Consider the following 19895-nt stretch of genomic DNA (forward strand, 5'->3'; position numbering starts at 1 on the left):
TATTAAGGCAAGCTGTTTGGTACCAATCATCTTAGAAATCAGTAAAGCCATCATGGAGCTAGGAAACTCATGTTGACAAGTATCCAGCCCATGTACTCTTTTGGCTTCCCTGTTCGCTTACAACATCCCAGGATAGACTAGACATTGTAGGGGCATATCTACTTATGCTGATTTTCCCTCTCACAGCATACAGTGCTCCCTGTCTTATGGCTAAAGGCCTGCACTAGGATTGACTTACCTATATCTTATGCAGTGTATGGGAGGCATGGCACACAGGCTGTGTGCCATGTCGACTCTTCGAATTTTCTTGCACCAAGACATGCAACCTGCATTGGCATAGCCTTGGTGAGGGGTCCCTGGAGTGTCTCAACCATTGCTGCAGCCCCAGAGGACTCTCTTAGTACTCATGTCCTAGGTACCAGGGGTAAAAGGAAGTGGGAAAACCCACTGAGTACCTCGCACTGTTCACTGTGCGGGACAAAACCCTTAGATGTGTGTAGTCAGAATATAGGTTTCAAACACATATATCATTAATAATAAACCTCTGGTCTAGTGTTAACTAACAGACAATTTAAACCTTAAATATAAAGAAAGACCAAAGAAATATCATTATCATGTGTATATTGTTGGTTTCACAATACTTTGTGCAGTAAACAGAAACATCTTGTATGCATTATACAATTTCTCATTAAGGAAAAAACAAATCAAGCGAATTGCTTTTATCTTCATAAACGGTGAAGCCCAATGCATTTCGGGATTTGAAGTATCCCTTCGTCAGGGGCAATCTAGAATGAAAACACAAACAGTAGTATATTTCTAAACACAAAGTAATCAATTTCCTAACACAAGTCTATCTGATGGTACATGGGTTGGAGTGTGTTTACTTGGACAATACATGCTGTGCGATGTTGATGTTAATAGGTAAGTGTATTTGAGAACTGGATGATGTGAACCAAATCAATGGTCTGTTCAAGATTCACCGTGAAAAGATTCCAGAGATTGGAAGAGGCTAGTAAATTGGTAATCCTTGTGCACCAAGCGTATCATAGTCGAGTTAGCAAGTGCAGTGAATAAAGCCGTAATGTTTATCAAGTCTCGTGATAGGAGGGGTTGACCAAAGGTGAACCGATCGTGTCAACGGAAAGTCAGCGTGTGCGTTTAAATAACGGCTGTATTTTCGTGAACGGGGGACGGTGATCAATGATAACCAACCAGTAACAATACCGGAATGAAGTGATAGAAGTTGGTGAACCGATAAAAAAGGGCGGCATAGACACCTCAGTGTGGCCATATAGTGATCTAAGGAAATCGGGGCGTGATGAGGAAAAATATGAATGGTAGGCTCACCTATTGTATCCATACTGTCGGATGGTACAAGTTAAAAATAGTGAACCAGTGATGGGCTCGGGCGTAAGTTCTCGGAATTCTATAAAAGAAAACAGTGGTGTAACGTGGCAAAATCCTTCTTGAAAAAAGTGACCCAAGTGAACCCACCTCAAAATGAATGGTTACCTGCGGTCTCGATGAGACTGGCAGAGGGACAGTTCGGGATAAATTGGTCGATGTAGCGCTGTCCCGTGGAAAAGATATTGTAAGTAAACAACCTGGTCAGGCCGTGCTCGTAAATTCTAGAAAGCCAAAGGTATAATGAGTCGCATATTCACGTCGTATATGACAGAGTCTGAAAGAGGGTTACGAGGTAACCATAACGTACCTTGAACGAAGGAGGTAAACAGAATTCCTGCGGCAGTGAACTGGCGGTGGCGAAGTGCCGGCGATTATCGCGAGGAGACGCGAGATGACGGGATCAGTGGACGGGGCGTGTTATAGTGTGATGTCCATGAGAATAGAAATAGGACTCAGAAAGAAATGGCAATCCCGAACGTGAATGCCAATAAAGTTTTCAAATGCAAAATATTGACGCAGAAGTTTTCAATGTAAAGTATTGACACAGAAAGGAACGTACTGTGTGTAAGCAGTTCAAAGTGTGTCGATTGTTGCGTCTGTAATAAGTGTGTTACACAGGTGTATGGGTGTTATGTGTGTGACGATCAACCCAAAGTAAAAAACAGTGAAATGTGGATTTGTACATTCAATAAGTACAAACATATACAACATCCATATTAAAAACCATGAGTATATCTTACTTGTGCTTGATGTGTAAAGATGAACAATGAACATTGACGAAAACAAGTATTCAATTGGTAGAGATACCCAATTACAAAAAATAGTGGTTGACTCTTTTGTGTGGGGGTAAATTCACTCGACTAGAGGTAACAGCTCATGTCAATATGGTCATTGAGACCATTTGGGAACAGGGTATTTAGAGATTTGATCCAATAAATCTCCCTTTGGAGAAGTTTTTGAGTGATGTTTACTCCTGGTTTTGGTGTCACAGGTTCAATGATCTGGAATCTTAATTGCGAAATGGTATGTGTACTTTCATGCCAATGAGTGGACAATGGTGAAGTGGTACTGTGATTCCTAATTTTGCTTTTATGTTCGGTGATCCTTACTTTGATTTTCCTCTCTGTTTTTCCAACATATGATTTTCCGCACGGGCATTTGATGCAATAGATGACATTAGTGGTGTTGCAGTCGCTTGTGTGATTGAGTTTCATTGGTTTTCCAGAGGTGGGATGTGTCAAGATATTGCCAATGATGACGTTGTTACAGTGGATGCAATTATTGCATTTAATGGTACCTTTGAAATCATGTGGGGGAATTGTGTGCGTTGGTGTGGCTAAGAGTGACTTCAGATTCTTCCCTCTTGTATAGGCAAACAAGGGTTTGTTTGAGAAAATATTGTTGAAATCTTCTTCTGTGGATAACATTTCCCATCTGTTGTTTATAATGTCGCGTATGGATTTAGATGCTGTGGAGAATTTGGATACGAAGACAGTTCGTTCTTGTGGTGGTTTGGTTGTAGGTTGTAGTAGCTTAAGTCTGTCAATTCCTTGAGCACGTGACAGGCACTCTTGTAGTATGTTGTCTGGGTATCCCCGTTCTTGAAAACGTTGGACAAATTCTTGTTCTTTAATTTGGCTGTTATCTGGGTTAGAGCAAATGCGTCTGACTCTGAGGAGTTGTGAGTATGGTAAATTCTTTAGTAGACTTTTTGGATGAAAACTGATAAAAGCCAGTGTGCTGTTGCGGTCCGTAGGTTTTTGAAAAACTGAAGTCTCAAAGGTGCGATTGTCAGTTGATTTAGAAATCAGTACATCCAGAAAGTGTATTTGGTGTTGTTGAATGCTGTGTGTGAATTGGATCCTTGGGTTAACTGTGTTGAGTGTGCAAATCATATTTTCAAAAGATATGGTCGTGTCCGTCCATAGGATGAAAATGTCATCGATGTAACGGCAATACATCAGTATATGTTTCCACCAACAGTGCTTTGACATGATGTTCTCAGATTCAAATAATGACATGAACGTGTTGGCGTAGGCAGGTGCTCCGGAAAAGCCCATTGATGTGCCGGTGAGTTGTGCATAATAATTGTCTTTCCATTCAAAATAGCTGTGATGTAGACAGAAATGAAGGATCTTAAGGATGAACAATCTTTCTGTGTCTATTTCTGATATTTGTAGTAAAGCCCACTCTGATGCTTCTAATCCTGCTTCGTGGGGAATGGATGTGTACAACGCTGTAACATCTATAGTGCACAGGTAGACATTTGTGAGATCTCTGTCTTGAATGGTATTGAGTTGTTGCAGAAAGTGAGTAGTATCTTTGATGTAGGAGGGCCATTTCTGAACAAATATTTGAAGGTAGTGGTCAACAAATTTACCCAGAGGTTCAAACAAGGACCCACAGCCTCTTCCAATCTCTGGAATCTTTTCACGGTGAATCTTGAACAGACCATTGATTTGGTTCACATCATCCAGTTCTCAAATACACTTACCTATTAACATCAACATCGCACAGCATGTATTGTCCAAGTAAACGCACTCCAACCCATGTACCATCAGATAGACTTGTGTTAGGAAATTGATTACTTTGTGTTTAGAAATATACTACTGTTTGTGTTTTCATTCTAGATTGCCCCTGACGAAGGGATACTTCAAATCCCGAAATGCATTGGGCTTCACCGTTTATGAAGATAAAAGCAATTTGCTTGATTTGTTTTTTCCTTAATGAGAAATTGTATAATGCATACAAGATGTTTCTGTTTACTGCACAAAGTATTGTGAAACCAACAATATACACATGATAATGATATTTCTTTGGTCTTTCTTTATATTTAAGGTTTAAATTGTCTGTTAGTTAACACTAGACCAGAGGTTTATAATTAATGATATATGTGTTTGAAACCTATATTCTGACTACACACATCTAAGGGTTTTGTCCCGCACAGTGAACAGTGCGAGGTACTCAGTGGGTTTTCCCACTTCCTTTTGTCCTTTACTTATCACACATCCGTAGTGACTTCGGATGTTGTACCTCAGCACCCTCCAAAAGAACTTCTGATTAAACAGCCTCAATCTCCAACCAAACCACTTGTATAAACGAGAGTGCTCCTTACTACCTTCTGCTCTTTAAACCGTTTTGTCACACTAAGGAAGCACCCAAACCACAAAATGTCCTTTGAATCTATTACCAATTTAACGGATAATAGGGCCATTACAAAAACGTATACCACAGATGAAGCTTCAGAAATATATTCATTAATACAAGAAGTCAAACTCTCTGATGCACATGGCGGATCAATAACCCAACAACTCAGACAACTGGAATTCATTACTCGTCGTCAACTCAACCAGAAACTCCATGCATCTACCCTTGTACAATACCACAAATCTAAACGGATACCGAGAGGCCTGAGACTGGCCATAAAACCTATGCTTTTTCGTTTTCATTTGAATGCCACATTCATGGACAAGTGGTATGCGATTTTAAATAAGTGTTCACTGGACCTGATTTTGCTCATTATAGAAGAACTTGCCAAAACCATCAGAGATCTCGAAGAGGAAATTTTCAATCTTAAAAGTGAACTTCAACTTAGAGTTGAAGCAGATTCCTGGAAACTACAATTGGAAATAATTAACCAAAAGTTAGAAAAATATGAAAAAGAGCTACAAGAAGGCAAGCTCCGAAAATTTAAAAGGGATACAATCGACTACAAACTTAATGAAGTCTATACGTGGGCCGACATCTACTCTAGAAGGAGGTTCGATAAGAAAAACACCACTTCGTCAGATGAAAGCACTGTTTCCGATCAAGAATTGTCAACAAAAAGAGGACCAGTATCTACAAACATACCAAACACAGGACCACCAACTTCACCTGTAGCTTCAACATCAAACCAAGCATCATCTTCTTTTTTATCTCAAACCACGGATCTCAACCGCCCTCCAGACCAACAAGGCGGTCAAAAAGACAAAACAGGCAAATCACTAAGAAGCGGGAAAACAGTGATCTAGTAATCAATATATCATCGCACACATTAAGCCCACAACAACAAGCGATCTTATCTAAGGGAATGTCATTTGTACCCACCAACAGAACCACTCAACTCCAAGTGGAAGCTGACCTATATAAATTCATGAGACAACTACGCCTTAAACACTATTTTTCCAACATCGTACAACTTGAGGACCAAAGCACAATGTCTGCGCCCACTCCCTTCAAACCACGCAGCAAATTTATTCCTCCAGTTTCACATAAGATTCTTGACACTTTTGAACATTTGATACGCAGAGATGTTGCCAACATTAATTACCAACAAATTAAAAATAATAATCTCTCTCAATTCGAAAGATCTACCATTAGACAACTGGCAAATTATCCGGACATCACTATGAAACCGGCAGACAAAGGGGGCGCTATCGTGTTAATGGATACCACATACTACACGTCTAAAGTTGATACCCATGTACAAGATCCTAACACCTACATGAAACTTCCTCGAGATCCTACCACACAATTGGAAAACATTTTGTCTAATATCCTCCAGGATGCAATAGACCAACAGTGGATAACTGAACAAACAAAAAACTACTTGACAATCCAAAATGCTAGGAGGCCTAAATTATACATGATACCCAAGATACACAAAAATCATTTCGATCCCCCTTTTCGACCCATAGTTTCCGGATGTGGGTCCTTGTTTGAACCTCTGGGTAAATTTGTTGACCACTACCTTCAAATATTTGTTCAGAAATGGCCCTCCTACATCAAAGATACTACTCACTTTCTGCAACAACTCAATACCATTCAAGACAGAGATCTCACAAATGTCTACCTGTGCACTATAGATGTTACAGCGTTGTACACATCCATTCCCCACGAAGCAGGATTAGAAGCATCAGAGTGGGCTTTACTACAAATATCAGAAATAGACACAGAAAGATTGTTCATCCTTAAGATCCTTCATTTCTGTCTACATCACAGCTATTTTGAATGGAAAGACAATTATTATGCACAACTCACCGGCACATCAATGGGCTTTTCCGGAGCACCTGCCTACGCCAACACGTTCATGTCATTATTTGAATCTGAGAACATCATGTCAAACCACTGTTGGTGGAAACATATACTGATGTATTGCCGTTACATCGATGACATTTTCATCCTATGGACGGACACGACCATATCTTTTGAAAATATGATTTGCACACTCAACACAGTTAACCCAAGGATCCAATTCACACACAGCATTCAACAACACCAAATACACTTTCTGGATGTACTGATTTCTAAATCAACTGACAATCGCACCTTTGAGACTTCAGTTTTTCAAAAACCTACGGACCGCAACAGCACACTGGCTTTTACCAGTTTTCATCCAAAAAGTCTACTAAAGAATTTACCATACTCACAACTCCTCAGAGTCAGACGCATTTGCTCTAACCCAGATAACAGCCAAATTAAAGAACAAGAATTTGTCCAACGTTTTCAAGAACGGGGATACCCAGACAACATACTACAAGAGTGCCTGTCACGTGCTCAAGGAATTGACAGACTTAAGCTACTACAACCTACAACCAAACCACCACAAGAACGAACTGTCTTCGTATCCAAATTCTCCACAGCATCTAAATCCATACGCGACATTATAAACAACAGATGGGAAATGTTATCCACAGAAGAAGATTTCAACAATATTTTCTCAAACAAACCCTTGTTTGCCTATACAAGAGGGAAGAATCTGAAGTCACTCTTAGCCACACCAACGCACACAATTCCCCCACATGATTTCAAAGGTACCATTAAATGCAATAATTGCATCCACTGTAACAACGTCATCACTGGCAATATCTTGACACATCCCACCTCTGGAAAACCAATGAAACTCAATCACACAAGCGACTGCAACACCACTAATGTCATCTATTGCATCAAATGCCCGTGCGGAAAATCATATGTTGGAAAAACAGAGAGGAAAATCAAAGTAAGGATCACCGAACATAAAAGCAAAATTAGGAATCACAGTACCACTTCACCATTGTCCACTCATTGGCATGAAAGTACACATACCATTTCGCAATTAAGATTCCAGATCATTGAACCTGTGACACCAAAACCAGGAGTAAACATCACTCAAAAACTTCTCCAAAGGGAGATTTATTGGATCAAATCTCTAAATACCCTGTTCCCAAATGGTCTCAATGACCATATTGACATGAGCTGTTACCTCTAGTCGAGTGAATTTACCCCCACACAAAAGAGTCAACCACTATTTTTTGTAATTGGGTATCTCTACCAATTGAATACTTGTTTTCGTCAATGTTCATTGTTCATCTTTACACATCAAGCACAAGTAAGATATACTCATGGTTTTTAATATGGATGTTGTATATGTTTGTACTTATTGAATGTACAAATCCACATTTCACTGTTTTTTACTTTGGGTTGATCGTCACACACATAACACCCATACACCTGTGTAACACACTTATTACAGACGCAACAATCGACACACTTTGAACTGCTTACACACAGTACGTTCCTTTCTGTGTCAATACTTTACATTGAAAACTTCTGCGTCAATATTTTGCATTTGAAAACTTTATTGGCATTCACGTTCGGGATTGCCATTTCTTTCTGAGTCCTATTTCTATTCTCATGGACATCACACTATAACACGCCCCGTCCACTGATCCCGTCATCTCGCGTCTCCTCGCGATAATCGCCGGCACTTCGCCACCGCCAGTTCACTGCCGCAGGAATTCTGTTTACCTCCTTCGTTCAAGGTACGTTATGGTTACCTCGTAACCCTCTTTCAGACTCTGTCATATACGACGTGAATATGCGACTCATTATACCTTTGGCTTTCTAGAATTTACGAGCACGGCCTGACCAGGTTGTTTACTTACAATATCTTTTCCACGGGACAGCGCTACATCGACCAATTTATCCCGAATTGTCCCTCTGCCAGTCCCATCGAGACCGCAGGTAACCATTCATTTTGAGGTGGGTTCACTTGGGTCACTTTTTTCAAGAAGGATTTTGCCACGTTACACCACTGTTTTCTTTTATAGAATTCCGAGAACTTACGCCCGAGCCCATCACTGGTTCACTATTTTTAACTTGTACCATCCGACAGTATGGATACAATAGGTGAGCCTACCATTCATATTTTTCCTCATCACGCCCCGATTTCCTTAGATCACTATATGGCCACACTGAGGTGTCTATGCCGCCCTTTTTTATCGGTTCACCAACTTCTATCACTTCATTCCGGTATTGTTACTGGTTGGTTATCATTGATCACCGTCCCCCGTTCACGAAAATACAGCCGTTATTTAAACGCACACGCTGACTTTCCGTTGACACGATCGGTTCACCTTTGGTCAACCCCTCCTATCACGAGACTTGATAAACATTACGGCTTTATTCACTGCACTTGCTAACTCGACTATGATACGCTTGGTGCGCAAGGATTACCAATTTACTAGCCTCTTCCAATCTCTGGAATCTTTTCACGGTGAATCTTGAACAGACCATTGATTTGGTTCACATCATCCAGTTCTCAAATACACTTACCTATTAACATCAACATCGCACAGCATGTATTGTCCAAGTAAACGCACTCCAACCCATGTACCATCAGATAGACTTGTGTTAGGAAATTGATTACTTTGTGTTTAGAAATATACTACTGTTTGTGTTTTCATTCTAGATTGCCCCTGACGAAGGGATACTTCAAATCCCGAAATGCATTGGGCTTCACCGTTTATGAAGATAAAAGCAATTCGCTTGATTTGTTTTTTCCTTAATGAGAAATTGTATAATGCATACAAGATGTTTCTGTTTACTGCACAAAGTATTGTGAAACCAACAATATACACATGATAATGATATTTCTTTGGTCTTTCTTTATATTTAAGGTTTAAATTGTCTGTTAGTTAACACTAGACCAGAGGTTTATAATTAATGATATATGTGTTTGAAACCTATATTCTGACTACACACATCTAAGGGTTTTGTCCCGCACAGTGAACAGTGCGAGGTACTCAGTGGGTTTTCCCACTTCCTTTTGTCCTTTACTTATCACACATCCGTAGTGACTTCGGATGTTGTACCTCAGCACCCTCCAAAAGAACTTCTGATTAAACAGCCTCAATCTCCAACCAAACCACTTGTATAAACGAGAGTGCTCCTTACTACCTTCTGCTCTAGGTACCAGGGGTACCATTTACTAGAGACTTATGGAGGTAGCTGAAGTGGTGCCAATCGTGGTATATTTTTAGAGAAAGAACACTAGTACCATGAACCTGGTTAGCGGTGACCCAGTACACCTAGGTCAAAGTTGCATTAAAAAACAGGCAATCAGAAGGGAGGTACTGCAATAGGCACCCAGCTTCTCCCAATCACATTCTACTGAATATCTGAACTAAGCTTATGAGGCAGACCTAAAACAGAAGCCTTACAAAGCCTCTAACACTTTTTTCATGGGATCTTCAGCTCAGCTGTGTTTTCAATAAATCTCATTGCAAGCATGCACTGACTCCTTTTGCTCTTATGTAGCTCTCAATATCTTGGCCCAGCTCGCTTTCTTCTCTGACACCTTCTTTTTTAAATGATCTATCATGGCTCTATATTTGTCAGCAACCACCTCTGATGGAGCATGGTTAGATGCAACTCTAGCCGGTTCCTCTGTCAGCCTATAGTTCATTAGGTACAATATTCTCAAATAATGCATCTAAATCAGTCCAAAGTATTTTCAAAATCATTAACAATTGATGAACCTCCTTGTAGCACTTATCAGGTTCCTCAAGCAATTTTAGGAAATTTGTCAAAAATGCATAAAGATCACCTCTAGTCTAAGGTACTCTATGCTCTAGTCTCAGGAAATGTTTACACTGTCTTTGGTTCTGAATCACTAACAATCACCTTTGCTTTTTTTCCTACCTCTGTATCTTTTTTATTAGCAGTGACTTTCTTCTTCCACATATTCCTCTATAAAACTGTCCAGGCGTTAGTCTTTTATAAAGTCACCAAATTCAATTATTTCATCTCCTCTTTAGTCAAATCAGTTTTATAATTTCTCTTTACATCTTGCATTCCTCAGTTAATTTCGCAAGTTTATTATGTGCTTCTTTCACACACCTCACTTCCCTCTCATCAAATATCATATGTTATCCACAATATAAGACAGTGTGTCCCAGAGATAAGGCACCCTACAACACATCAAAAATACGGCCATTTAAGTAAGGACAAACTCAATAATTGATTTCTAGGACTGAAATATAGTTTAAAGATTTATTACAAAAATTAAAAAGGTATGGTACCGAAACCATAAGTGTAAATGCATAAAGTCATTGCCACAAAAGCTCTAATTGGGTAGGACATACAGAATAATGTGTAAAATCTGAAAAATTCAATGTCCCAAGTGAGCAGCAAAAGCAACAAGAAAATGGACAGCATTATCGGAAAGTCTTCAGAAAAGTGATAGACTCATCCCCAAAATTGGGGGCTTATATACAGTTTTTTGCATAGGAAATCATCGGCTCCTGTTAAATCATCGTTATAAGCAAAACAATTTTGCTCACAGCAAATCAGAGCATAGCTCTATCAAACTTCATATTTCTTTTGCATCTAAGCACTATACTACTACATGAATATTAATTCTGCCCACTCCATACTAATGTCATCCGGAGATGACCAGACAAACTAGGGGCATATTATCAAGCCAGGCAATAAAATTATCGCCGCTTTAGCGGCAGAAAACTGCCGCTAAAACGGCGATAATGGGCTTGATAATATGCTCTATGGAATTCCAATTGGAGCCCATGTTAGATGGGAAGGACATCTAACATGGGTTTCAATTGGAATTCCATAGAGCATATTATCAAGCCCATTATCTCCGTTTTAGCGGCAGTTTTCTGCCGCTAAAGCGGCGATTATTTTATCGCCTGGCTTGATAATATGCCCCATAGTAACTAAAACAACAGTTAACTATTGTGAATGAATGTTGTAGAGTGAGCTAGTGAAATGGTCTTGGAAAATGCAATACAACTATGTCAGTGTTGGAAATTCTCTTCAAGAACACCAAGAACAATATCTGCTGCAGAAAAGATGCACAGTGAACATTAAGGGAAATGGCATCCATTTTGAACAAGATGTCGTCAGGCCCTAAATTAAGGTCTAGTTAACAAAAGCCAAAGAAACACACTTTTATAAGTCATAACAAATTTGTTTCGAATACAAAAGCACCATGTCAGTCTGTACAAGTGAATTAGGTGGCAAATCTACATTTTGCATGTTGCAAATATTGCACATAAATATAAAATGCACAAAAAAACTATAAGATCAGCGTTAGTTAGATATTCCCATTCTGTCTTTGTATACATTTTGTTTGGCACTGCTCTTTGAACTCTTTTTAGCACTCTTTTTCTACCTTTCACATTCTCAGACCACATGTCTGCTTAATCCACACTCTTATCTTTGGATCCCCTTATAACTACTACTGCAAATTCGTCTTCACTTGCAACCTGGTTCTCATTATTGGCTGGAACAGTTTGATTCACTGCAAACTGATTGCTTTTGGGGGTGTTTGAAATTCGAATTTTCAGTTACACCCCTTCATCTTGAACTCAAATTTCCTATTCTTGAACACTTCCTTCTGGATCCATGCTATAAACTCATGTATGACACTATGAGTTAGCGGTTGCGGCTACTACTTCTTCTTCTTCAGTCTACACTCTCCTTGTGTGAGATTCATGGATACACTGTGGCAAGCCTGCACATTTCACAGCAGTATTCATCATTAGGATCACTTGATGTGGAGTTTTCCATCAGGTCTGTAGACAAACCTTGTGAATGTACTTCTTTACCAGCTCCCAATCACCAGGCAAACACAAGGAGATGATGGACGGAGAGCTGAAACTTTGAAGACACTCACCCCCAGTCACAGATCTGGGTTGAATCCATCATCATTCTTTAGCTCACTTCGCCACCTCAGTTCAGACCCAGCTATATGCAAATCAGTCTTGACCCTGTGCCTCATGGGAACAGTCCAGCCCGAACTGCCAAGCCAGGTCTTTCCTGAATCGAAAACAAGCATCCTGCGATCAGTTTCTGGGTAACACCCTTCATCAGCCAGGCTAGCTTAAATCCAGTGGCAAAGTGAGGAAGGGACCCACATCTGGGCATACCTTGCCAATGTAGGGCAAACAAAGCAAACACAAGGAGATGATGGACAGAGCGCTGAAACTTTTCAGACACTCACCCCCAGTCACAGATCTGGGTTGAATCCATCATCATTCTTTAGCTCACTTTGCCACCTCAGTTCAGACCCAGCTATATGCAAATCAGTCTTGACCCTGTGCCTCATGGGAACAGTCCAGCCCGAACTGCCAAGTCAGGTCTTCCCTGAATCGGAAACAAGCCTCCTGGGACCGGTTTCTGGGTAACACCCTTCATCAGCCAGGCTAGCTTTAACCAGTGGCAAAGTGAGCAAGGGACCCACGTCTGGGCATATCCTGCCAACTTAGGGCGAACAAAGCAAACACAAGGAGATGATGGACGGAGCGCTGAAACTTTTCAGACACTCACCCTCAGGCACAGATCTGGGTTGAATCCATCATCATTCCTTAGCTCACTTCGCCACCCCAGTTCAGACCCAGCCATATGCAAATCTGTCTTGACCCTGTTCCTTATGGGAACAGTCCAGCCCGAACGGCCAAGCCAGGTCTTCCCTGGACCGGAAACAAGCATGCTCGGACCAGTTTTGGGATAACACCCCTCATCAGCCAGGCTAGCTTGAATCCAGTGGCAAAGTGAGCAAGGAACCCATGTTTGGGGATCCCCTGCCAACTTAGGCCGAACAAAGCCTAACACCATACCATAAATGAATAATATCTGACAGTACAAAAGTTGCTCACTTTGCCAATGGATTCAAGCAAGCCTGGCTGAAGACGGCTGAAATGCCAGAAACCGGTCCTAGGAAGCTTGTTTCCGGTCCAGGGAAGACATGGCTTGGCAGTTCGGGCTGGACTGTTCCCATGAGGCACAGGTTCAGACTGATTTGCATATGGCCATGTCTGAACTGGGGTGGCAGAGTGGGCTAAAGAACGGTGATGGATTAAACCCAGATCAGTTGACTGGGGGTGAGTGCTTGCAATGTTCAACACTCCGTCCATCATTTCCTTTGGTTTTGCTTTGTTCGCCATAATTTGGCAGGGTATGCTCAGACGTGAGTCCCTTGCTCACTTTGCCACTGGATTCAAGCAAGCCTGGCTGAAGACGGCTGAAATGCCAGAAACCAGTCCTAGGAAGCTTGTTTCCGGTCCAGGGAAGACATGGCTTGGCAGTTCGGGCTGGACTGTTTCCATGAGGCACAGGGTCAGACTGATTATGCATATGGCCATGTCTGAACTGGGGTGGCAGATTGGGCTAAAGAACGGTGATGGATTAAACCCAGATCAGTTGACTGGGGGTGAGTGCTTGCAATGTTCAACACTCCGTCCATCATTTCCTTTGGTTTTGCTAAGTACAAAGTTTGCTACACAAAACAGTGACAAGCATATGAAATTAGTTGCCTCACTGAGCTTCAGGCAGGAAGATATGAGCACAGCTTGATGCATGTGGAGAGAGAAGAAATGAAAGCACACAGGGGCCGATTACAATGCAGCCCGTAAAGTGTCCAACTGACGGTCAGAGCATTTAGGGCTGCATTGTAATGGGCCGCTCAGTTTACTTTCCTATTGCCTCATTACGTTAGAGGCGGACAGAAAGTAAACTTCTTTCCGTCCGGCTTCTGCCGTCGGCCAGTCAGAAGGCGACCTGTAATGTCAAGGGCGGGCATTTCCGTCCTTGAGATTACAATGCACAGTTTCCGGCATGGTTTAAATGCCGGCCTTGTCCGACATGGAAACCGTGTTGTAAAGCATGTTTCAGGGCTCCTAGCAGGGCCCCCTTGGGTGTGCCGCCTCCGGTTGGTGGCCGAAGTGCCCCCTGTTGATCCCTGCACCCCGTGGCAGTCACCCTGAGGTACCTGCCACGGGGTGCTGGGATGAACCACACCTCCCATTTCACTATGGGAACATGCATTATGCCCGGTTTACGGCCATAATGCATGCTCCCATAGGGAAATGTAGAAATGCGACCAAACACTGTTCGGTCACACCCTAATGAGGCAGTCGGGACTGCCGACCGGGTGTCGGTCGGTCCCAGAACTGAGTCTGTGTCGGGCAGAAAGAAGTCCGCCCGACTTAGAAATTAGACCCACAGTCTTGTTCTGAATTTCAAATTGGAGCTGAGGCATAGTTCGAGCCTAGTGTGGCCAATTTAAAGAAACATAATTTAGCAATGTGTAAAATTATTCAGAACGACAACAAATATTTTATTAATCAGAAATATCTTTACACCACTTTTAGAACATGTTTGCACATCTGAATGACAGAGGTTGGATGGCACTTTGAAGACCCTTTTGTTAACTGTGAATAGCCTCTTCACTTATTACAAAGTCTCCAATTGCATATCTCAGTTTGTCTATGACCTTCATAATCATTGGCTTTACCTAAATATATTTGTGAACCATTCCTTTGATCGTACCCTTTGAGCCACTCACCCAGTTGAAAGTTTACACACTGACTCTCACCAAGCAACAGGAAGAATGCTGTGACTAGGAGTAAGTGAAATAACACATACTTGTGCAAAATGCAAACTGTTATTTAGCTCTGTATTTTAACACTAAATGCATCAATACATCATATCATGTTTTGATGCAAGAAAGATTTTTGCACAAAGAAAGTGTAAAACACAAAAGCACCCTGAACGGCAGCCAGTCTTGTGTGATGTCTCATGAGTTTGTAGTAAATGTTTACTGCAAATTGCACATAATTATGTGAATTCACATAATGTTTGGAATTTTATGTCAAACGTGTAATATGGCATTCCCAAAATTCCGCAAATTACACTGAGATAATTCATATTTCTCCTAGGCCTAGTAGTGACCCTGGGGTTGAGTACATCCAGATGGTGTCACTAAGTGCTGGGCAGACATCAAAACCTGAAGTCTGCAGCAGTTGTATCATCTCCTTCATCAAGTGGTTAACTACTCAACCGTTTCATTGCTTGTGAGCGATCTAAAGCCACAGTTAAGTGCTACATACCCATTGATTTAATGAAAAATTCCTATCTCATGAGATGTGAACTGGACACCATTGTCTATTACAAAAAATGTGGGTGACCCCTCAACTTGGAAAATTAACTTTAAAAATTCCATCACCTTTTCAGTAGCTGGTTCCTTTATAAACATCAAATGATCACTGTTGGAGTGATAGTCAACTATGACCATAAGCAAGCTCCATACTCAGCTGGTTGATTGATCCCACAAAATCCATTCCTAACATTTACCATGAATCACTTGGAAATGTTACTGGATACCAAGGTGTATGACTGATAATGTGAGACTTGTCTGCCTCTATATACACCATACACAAGATGAGGTATATGTAAATTACAGTTTCTGTACCGGACAACCAATAGTACAATCTTAACCTTTTTCATGCCAGTCAAACCTACCTGTATCAAATGTGCTAAAAATGATCAGCTGTGTTCTTGGAGCAACTAATGAACTAAATTGTCCAGCCTAACTACCAAATGCGCCTCTAAACTTAGTTTATCTCGCACCTTGGAGTCCCTCTGACCTCCTTTTGAACAGAAATTTCTCTGGGCGACCCATTAACTACGTATTCTGTAACACACATAAGGATGCCGTAAAGTTTTCACTACTTCCATCCAACTTACAAAAGCTGATTTTATCCTCAGTTATCAGTACCCTATCATCCAGTCCAATGGCATATTTAATGTAATTGTAATCTTCCTCCTGATCACTTTTCATGGGACATCTGAACAGGGAATCCTTCCTAAAAATGTTGCCTTGCGCTATATGTTTTATTTCAAAAGTAAACTCTTGCATCTTTGAAAGTGGTCCAACTAGCCTTGAAATAGCCCTGCCCATACCATTGTCACTTAGAAGCTATACCAGAAGTTTGTGGTCAATGACTGACATAAATTATATACCGTCCATACACACACTAACCCCTCAATCATGCTGTAGGTATGTTCAGTCCCCTTCAAATACTGGGTTTCCAAGACCACTCTGCTCTATTTACCATCTATGATCTAGCTCCCGCCCGCCCCATTCTATCATGCTAGCATCTACAATGAAAATGCCCTTGAACATCATGTCTAGACAGCTATAAAGCAGGAGCCTTGACAAGCAATAGTTTTATTTCAATAAAGCTAAAAATTCCATTGTTTCCTATACATACTTTATTCATATTTTCAACAATTATGTTAGTGGGTCAGTATGAAATACAAAAATGAGAATGGAAGATTCATAATATTTTCAAAAACCCCAAAACTGCCTTAATTGGTCTTTATCAGTGGTGTAAAGGTGGCTAAGTCATAACCAATATTAGATCTTTTTGCTATCTTATGCCAGTACTAACATGTAATTTCCTAAATACTCTCCACTTACAGTCATAAACTGACACTTTTCTGGTTGCTATCATTCTGTTATCTTCTAAAATTCCCTGCACACACTTTAGAGTTAACAAATGTGTTTCCTTAGCTTTTGTGAATACCTGAACACAAATAGACTCCACACGAGTTTTATAAAAACGAGTATAAAATGTATATAAAAAGATATACAATAAAACCACACAATATAAATCCAACATATGTGTATTTGTATTATTCCTTCTGGCCAGTTGTTAGGCCAGCCAGCACTTGTAAGTTCTGGCGATATTAATAAGCACTTCTAAACAGGCTACTGTAATCCTAACAGCATGTTATGCAGATCGTAATGCTAGAATCAAGCAATGTAAAAATAATGCAATGCGTACGCAACAATGAGGCACTTTGTGATGTAAAAATAATGCAATGGGTAACCCAACAATCAGGAACTTTGAAATGTAGAAATAATGCATTGCATAATACAACCACCAGGTACATCATTATGCAGAAATAAGGCAATGCGTAATACGTTAATCAGGCAGTTTGTTATGCAGGAATAATGCAATGTGTCATACACTAAGCAGGTATTTCGTTATGCAGGAATAATGCAATGCATAATACTCTAATTGGGTACTTTGTTATGCAGAAATGATGCAATGTGTAATACGACAATCAGGTACTCCGTTATGCAGAAATAGAGTAATCCGTAATACACTCCGGACCCGATCACGGTGTCTTAGGCGGTCCCTCTGCCACTCGTGCTGACTCGCAGGTAGCCTCTGACAACAGTTGCCTCCCCACATGGGTATGGTATAACACAAAAAGTGCAGCTCCGCACTCAGGCTCCAGTACTGCCACTCCCTTGGCAATACGGGCCGCAATACGAGCCGAAGCAGAGGCTTGCACTGCTGAAATGAGAAAGAGGTCGAGACCGTCTCCTTCCGAGCCCAGGCCCCTCCCCAGAAGTCAACACACGTTACCTGCGGGTGCGAACTCATTCTCTTCTCCTCGTCCAGCGTTTTGGGCCTCTGTTGCAATCTTTGGGACTTGGCAACGGCAGGCTCGGGCCAGCGGCTCAGCTCCTCCGGGGCTGCCAGTCCGGGCTGCTACTGCTATAAAGATACAAGACTGAATTATCCCTGTGCACTCAAATATGATAGGTAGTTCAAACATTCATGTCGGCGCCTCTTGTGTCACACGGAGTCCAGCCGTGTCATCAAATGTAGAGAATGTTGTGGGGAGTGTCACCTTCCCACTGAACAAGTGCGCACTGTATACAATGAAACACTGCGGTTTCTTCACATAGTTCAATTTATTAATTGAAATCAAGGATTACTCCATAAGTTATGTTTCAACAATTCATTAGTTCATGAATCACTTGAATATCAATAATCCTCTTTTGATAAAGCATTCTTTGTGTTCAACTTTATATGTCCACCCAATGCATTTCGGGTCAATCAAATCTGACCCTTCTTCAGTGGTCTATAACAAAATGAAACAGGACCATTAAGTTCACTGCACATTACAAGCATGAACAAAATCAAATGATTGGCGCACAACTACATGTCTACCAGATACGAGATAAATGAGATAAACGCGAAGCAAAAAGTACATCTAGCTCATCGAAAATCGGGGAATGCAATTCATAAAGTTTAAGCTGTGAAGGATAATGTGAATACAAATGACTTCAATATAAAACTATCTGTGTGATATTGTGACAAACAAAAAATGATGACGTGTTTGGGGACGACCCTGTGAAAATCGCCCGTATGTTAAGTGAACACGGTATTCTACTATCGGGACCTGAGTGTTGCTACTGAACCAATTTAGGGAAGGAACGTCGTGGTTAAGATTAAAAAGTGCCTAAAGTTAACTAGCCATAAAACGCTTCTGCGCGTGTATTTCAAAAGCAACTTACTGGGGACCGGCGGGTCTCGGTTGCCGTAGACGCTCTATGGTCGAAGAAGAATTTCGCGCTGACTGTTGTAACGTGAAATGTAATAGGTCAAAATGGTTTAATGAAATCATGATCACGTGATGAGGGGAAAGCTAATAGTGACGTGTGTTTGAAAGACCAATGATATCATATCCCACATAAACGTGAGTGGCACGTGATTGGGGAGGCAGCGGCTTCATTGGTGTTAGCGCGTTGAGTTCAAGAAAGTAGTGTGATGAACAGCGTGAAGTGGATATACAACATATGTGATGCGATGTCAGAAAGTACGAAGTGAAAAAGTGCAAGTTTAACACCAGAAAAATAAAAATAAAATAAAATAAAAAATAAAAAATGAAATATAAAAAAGCTGCACAATACAACTCAAATACACACAAAATGTTACAAATAATATTCGGACCAGAATGTTCCTCATGCCAATGCGGTGTCCCTTCAGCACGTTATAGGAAACATGCATATTCTATACGGTCATTCATCCCGTTAGGATGGGTACAGTTCAGTTTTTTTATCCAAAAATACTCCGTTCTTAATCTTTGTTTGAGGGGATCCTGGTCTCGGCGTTGTGTGATCGTTTCAAGTATGGTGAAAGGTAATTGAGAAATTTGATGTTTAACCTCAATCCAATGATTTGCTAAAGAAGACTTAAGGTTCTTCAGCCTGATGTTACTTTTATGTTCTGTAATGCGGATTTTGATTTTCCTTTCAGTTTGACCAACATATACTTTGCCACACGGGCATTTGATGACATAAATACAGTTGGGCGTGTCGCAGGTACTGGTGTGGTTGAGAGCTATGGGGTAACCTTTAGTAGGATGGGTGAATTTATTGCCAATAATAACATTCCCGCAATGTGTGCAGTTATGGCATTGAAGCATCCCCTGCCATTTCTTCATGGTTTTCTGTGGTGTGTTTAATATTTCTTTCAAATTTTTGGATCGTTGGAATGCAAAGGTTATTCTGTCATCATATAGATCTTTCAAATCGGGCTCCATTTGTATGATTCGCCAATGTTTATTAATGGCTTTTTTGA

Source organism: Triturus cristatus, chromosome 6, assembly GCF_964204655.1.
Source record: "Triturus cristatus chromosome 6, aTriCri1.1, whole genome shotgun sequence".
NCBI lineage: Eukaryota > Metazoa > Chordata > Amphibia > Caudata > Salamandridae > Triturus > Triturus cristatus.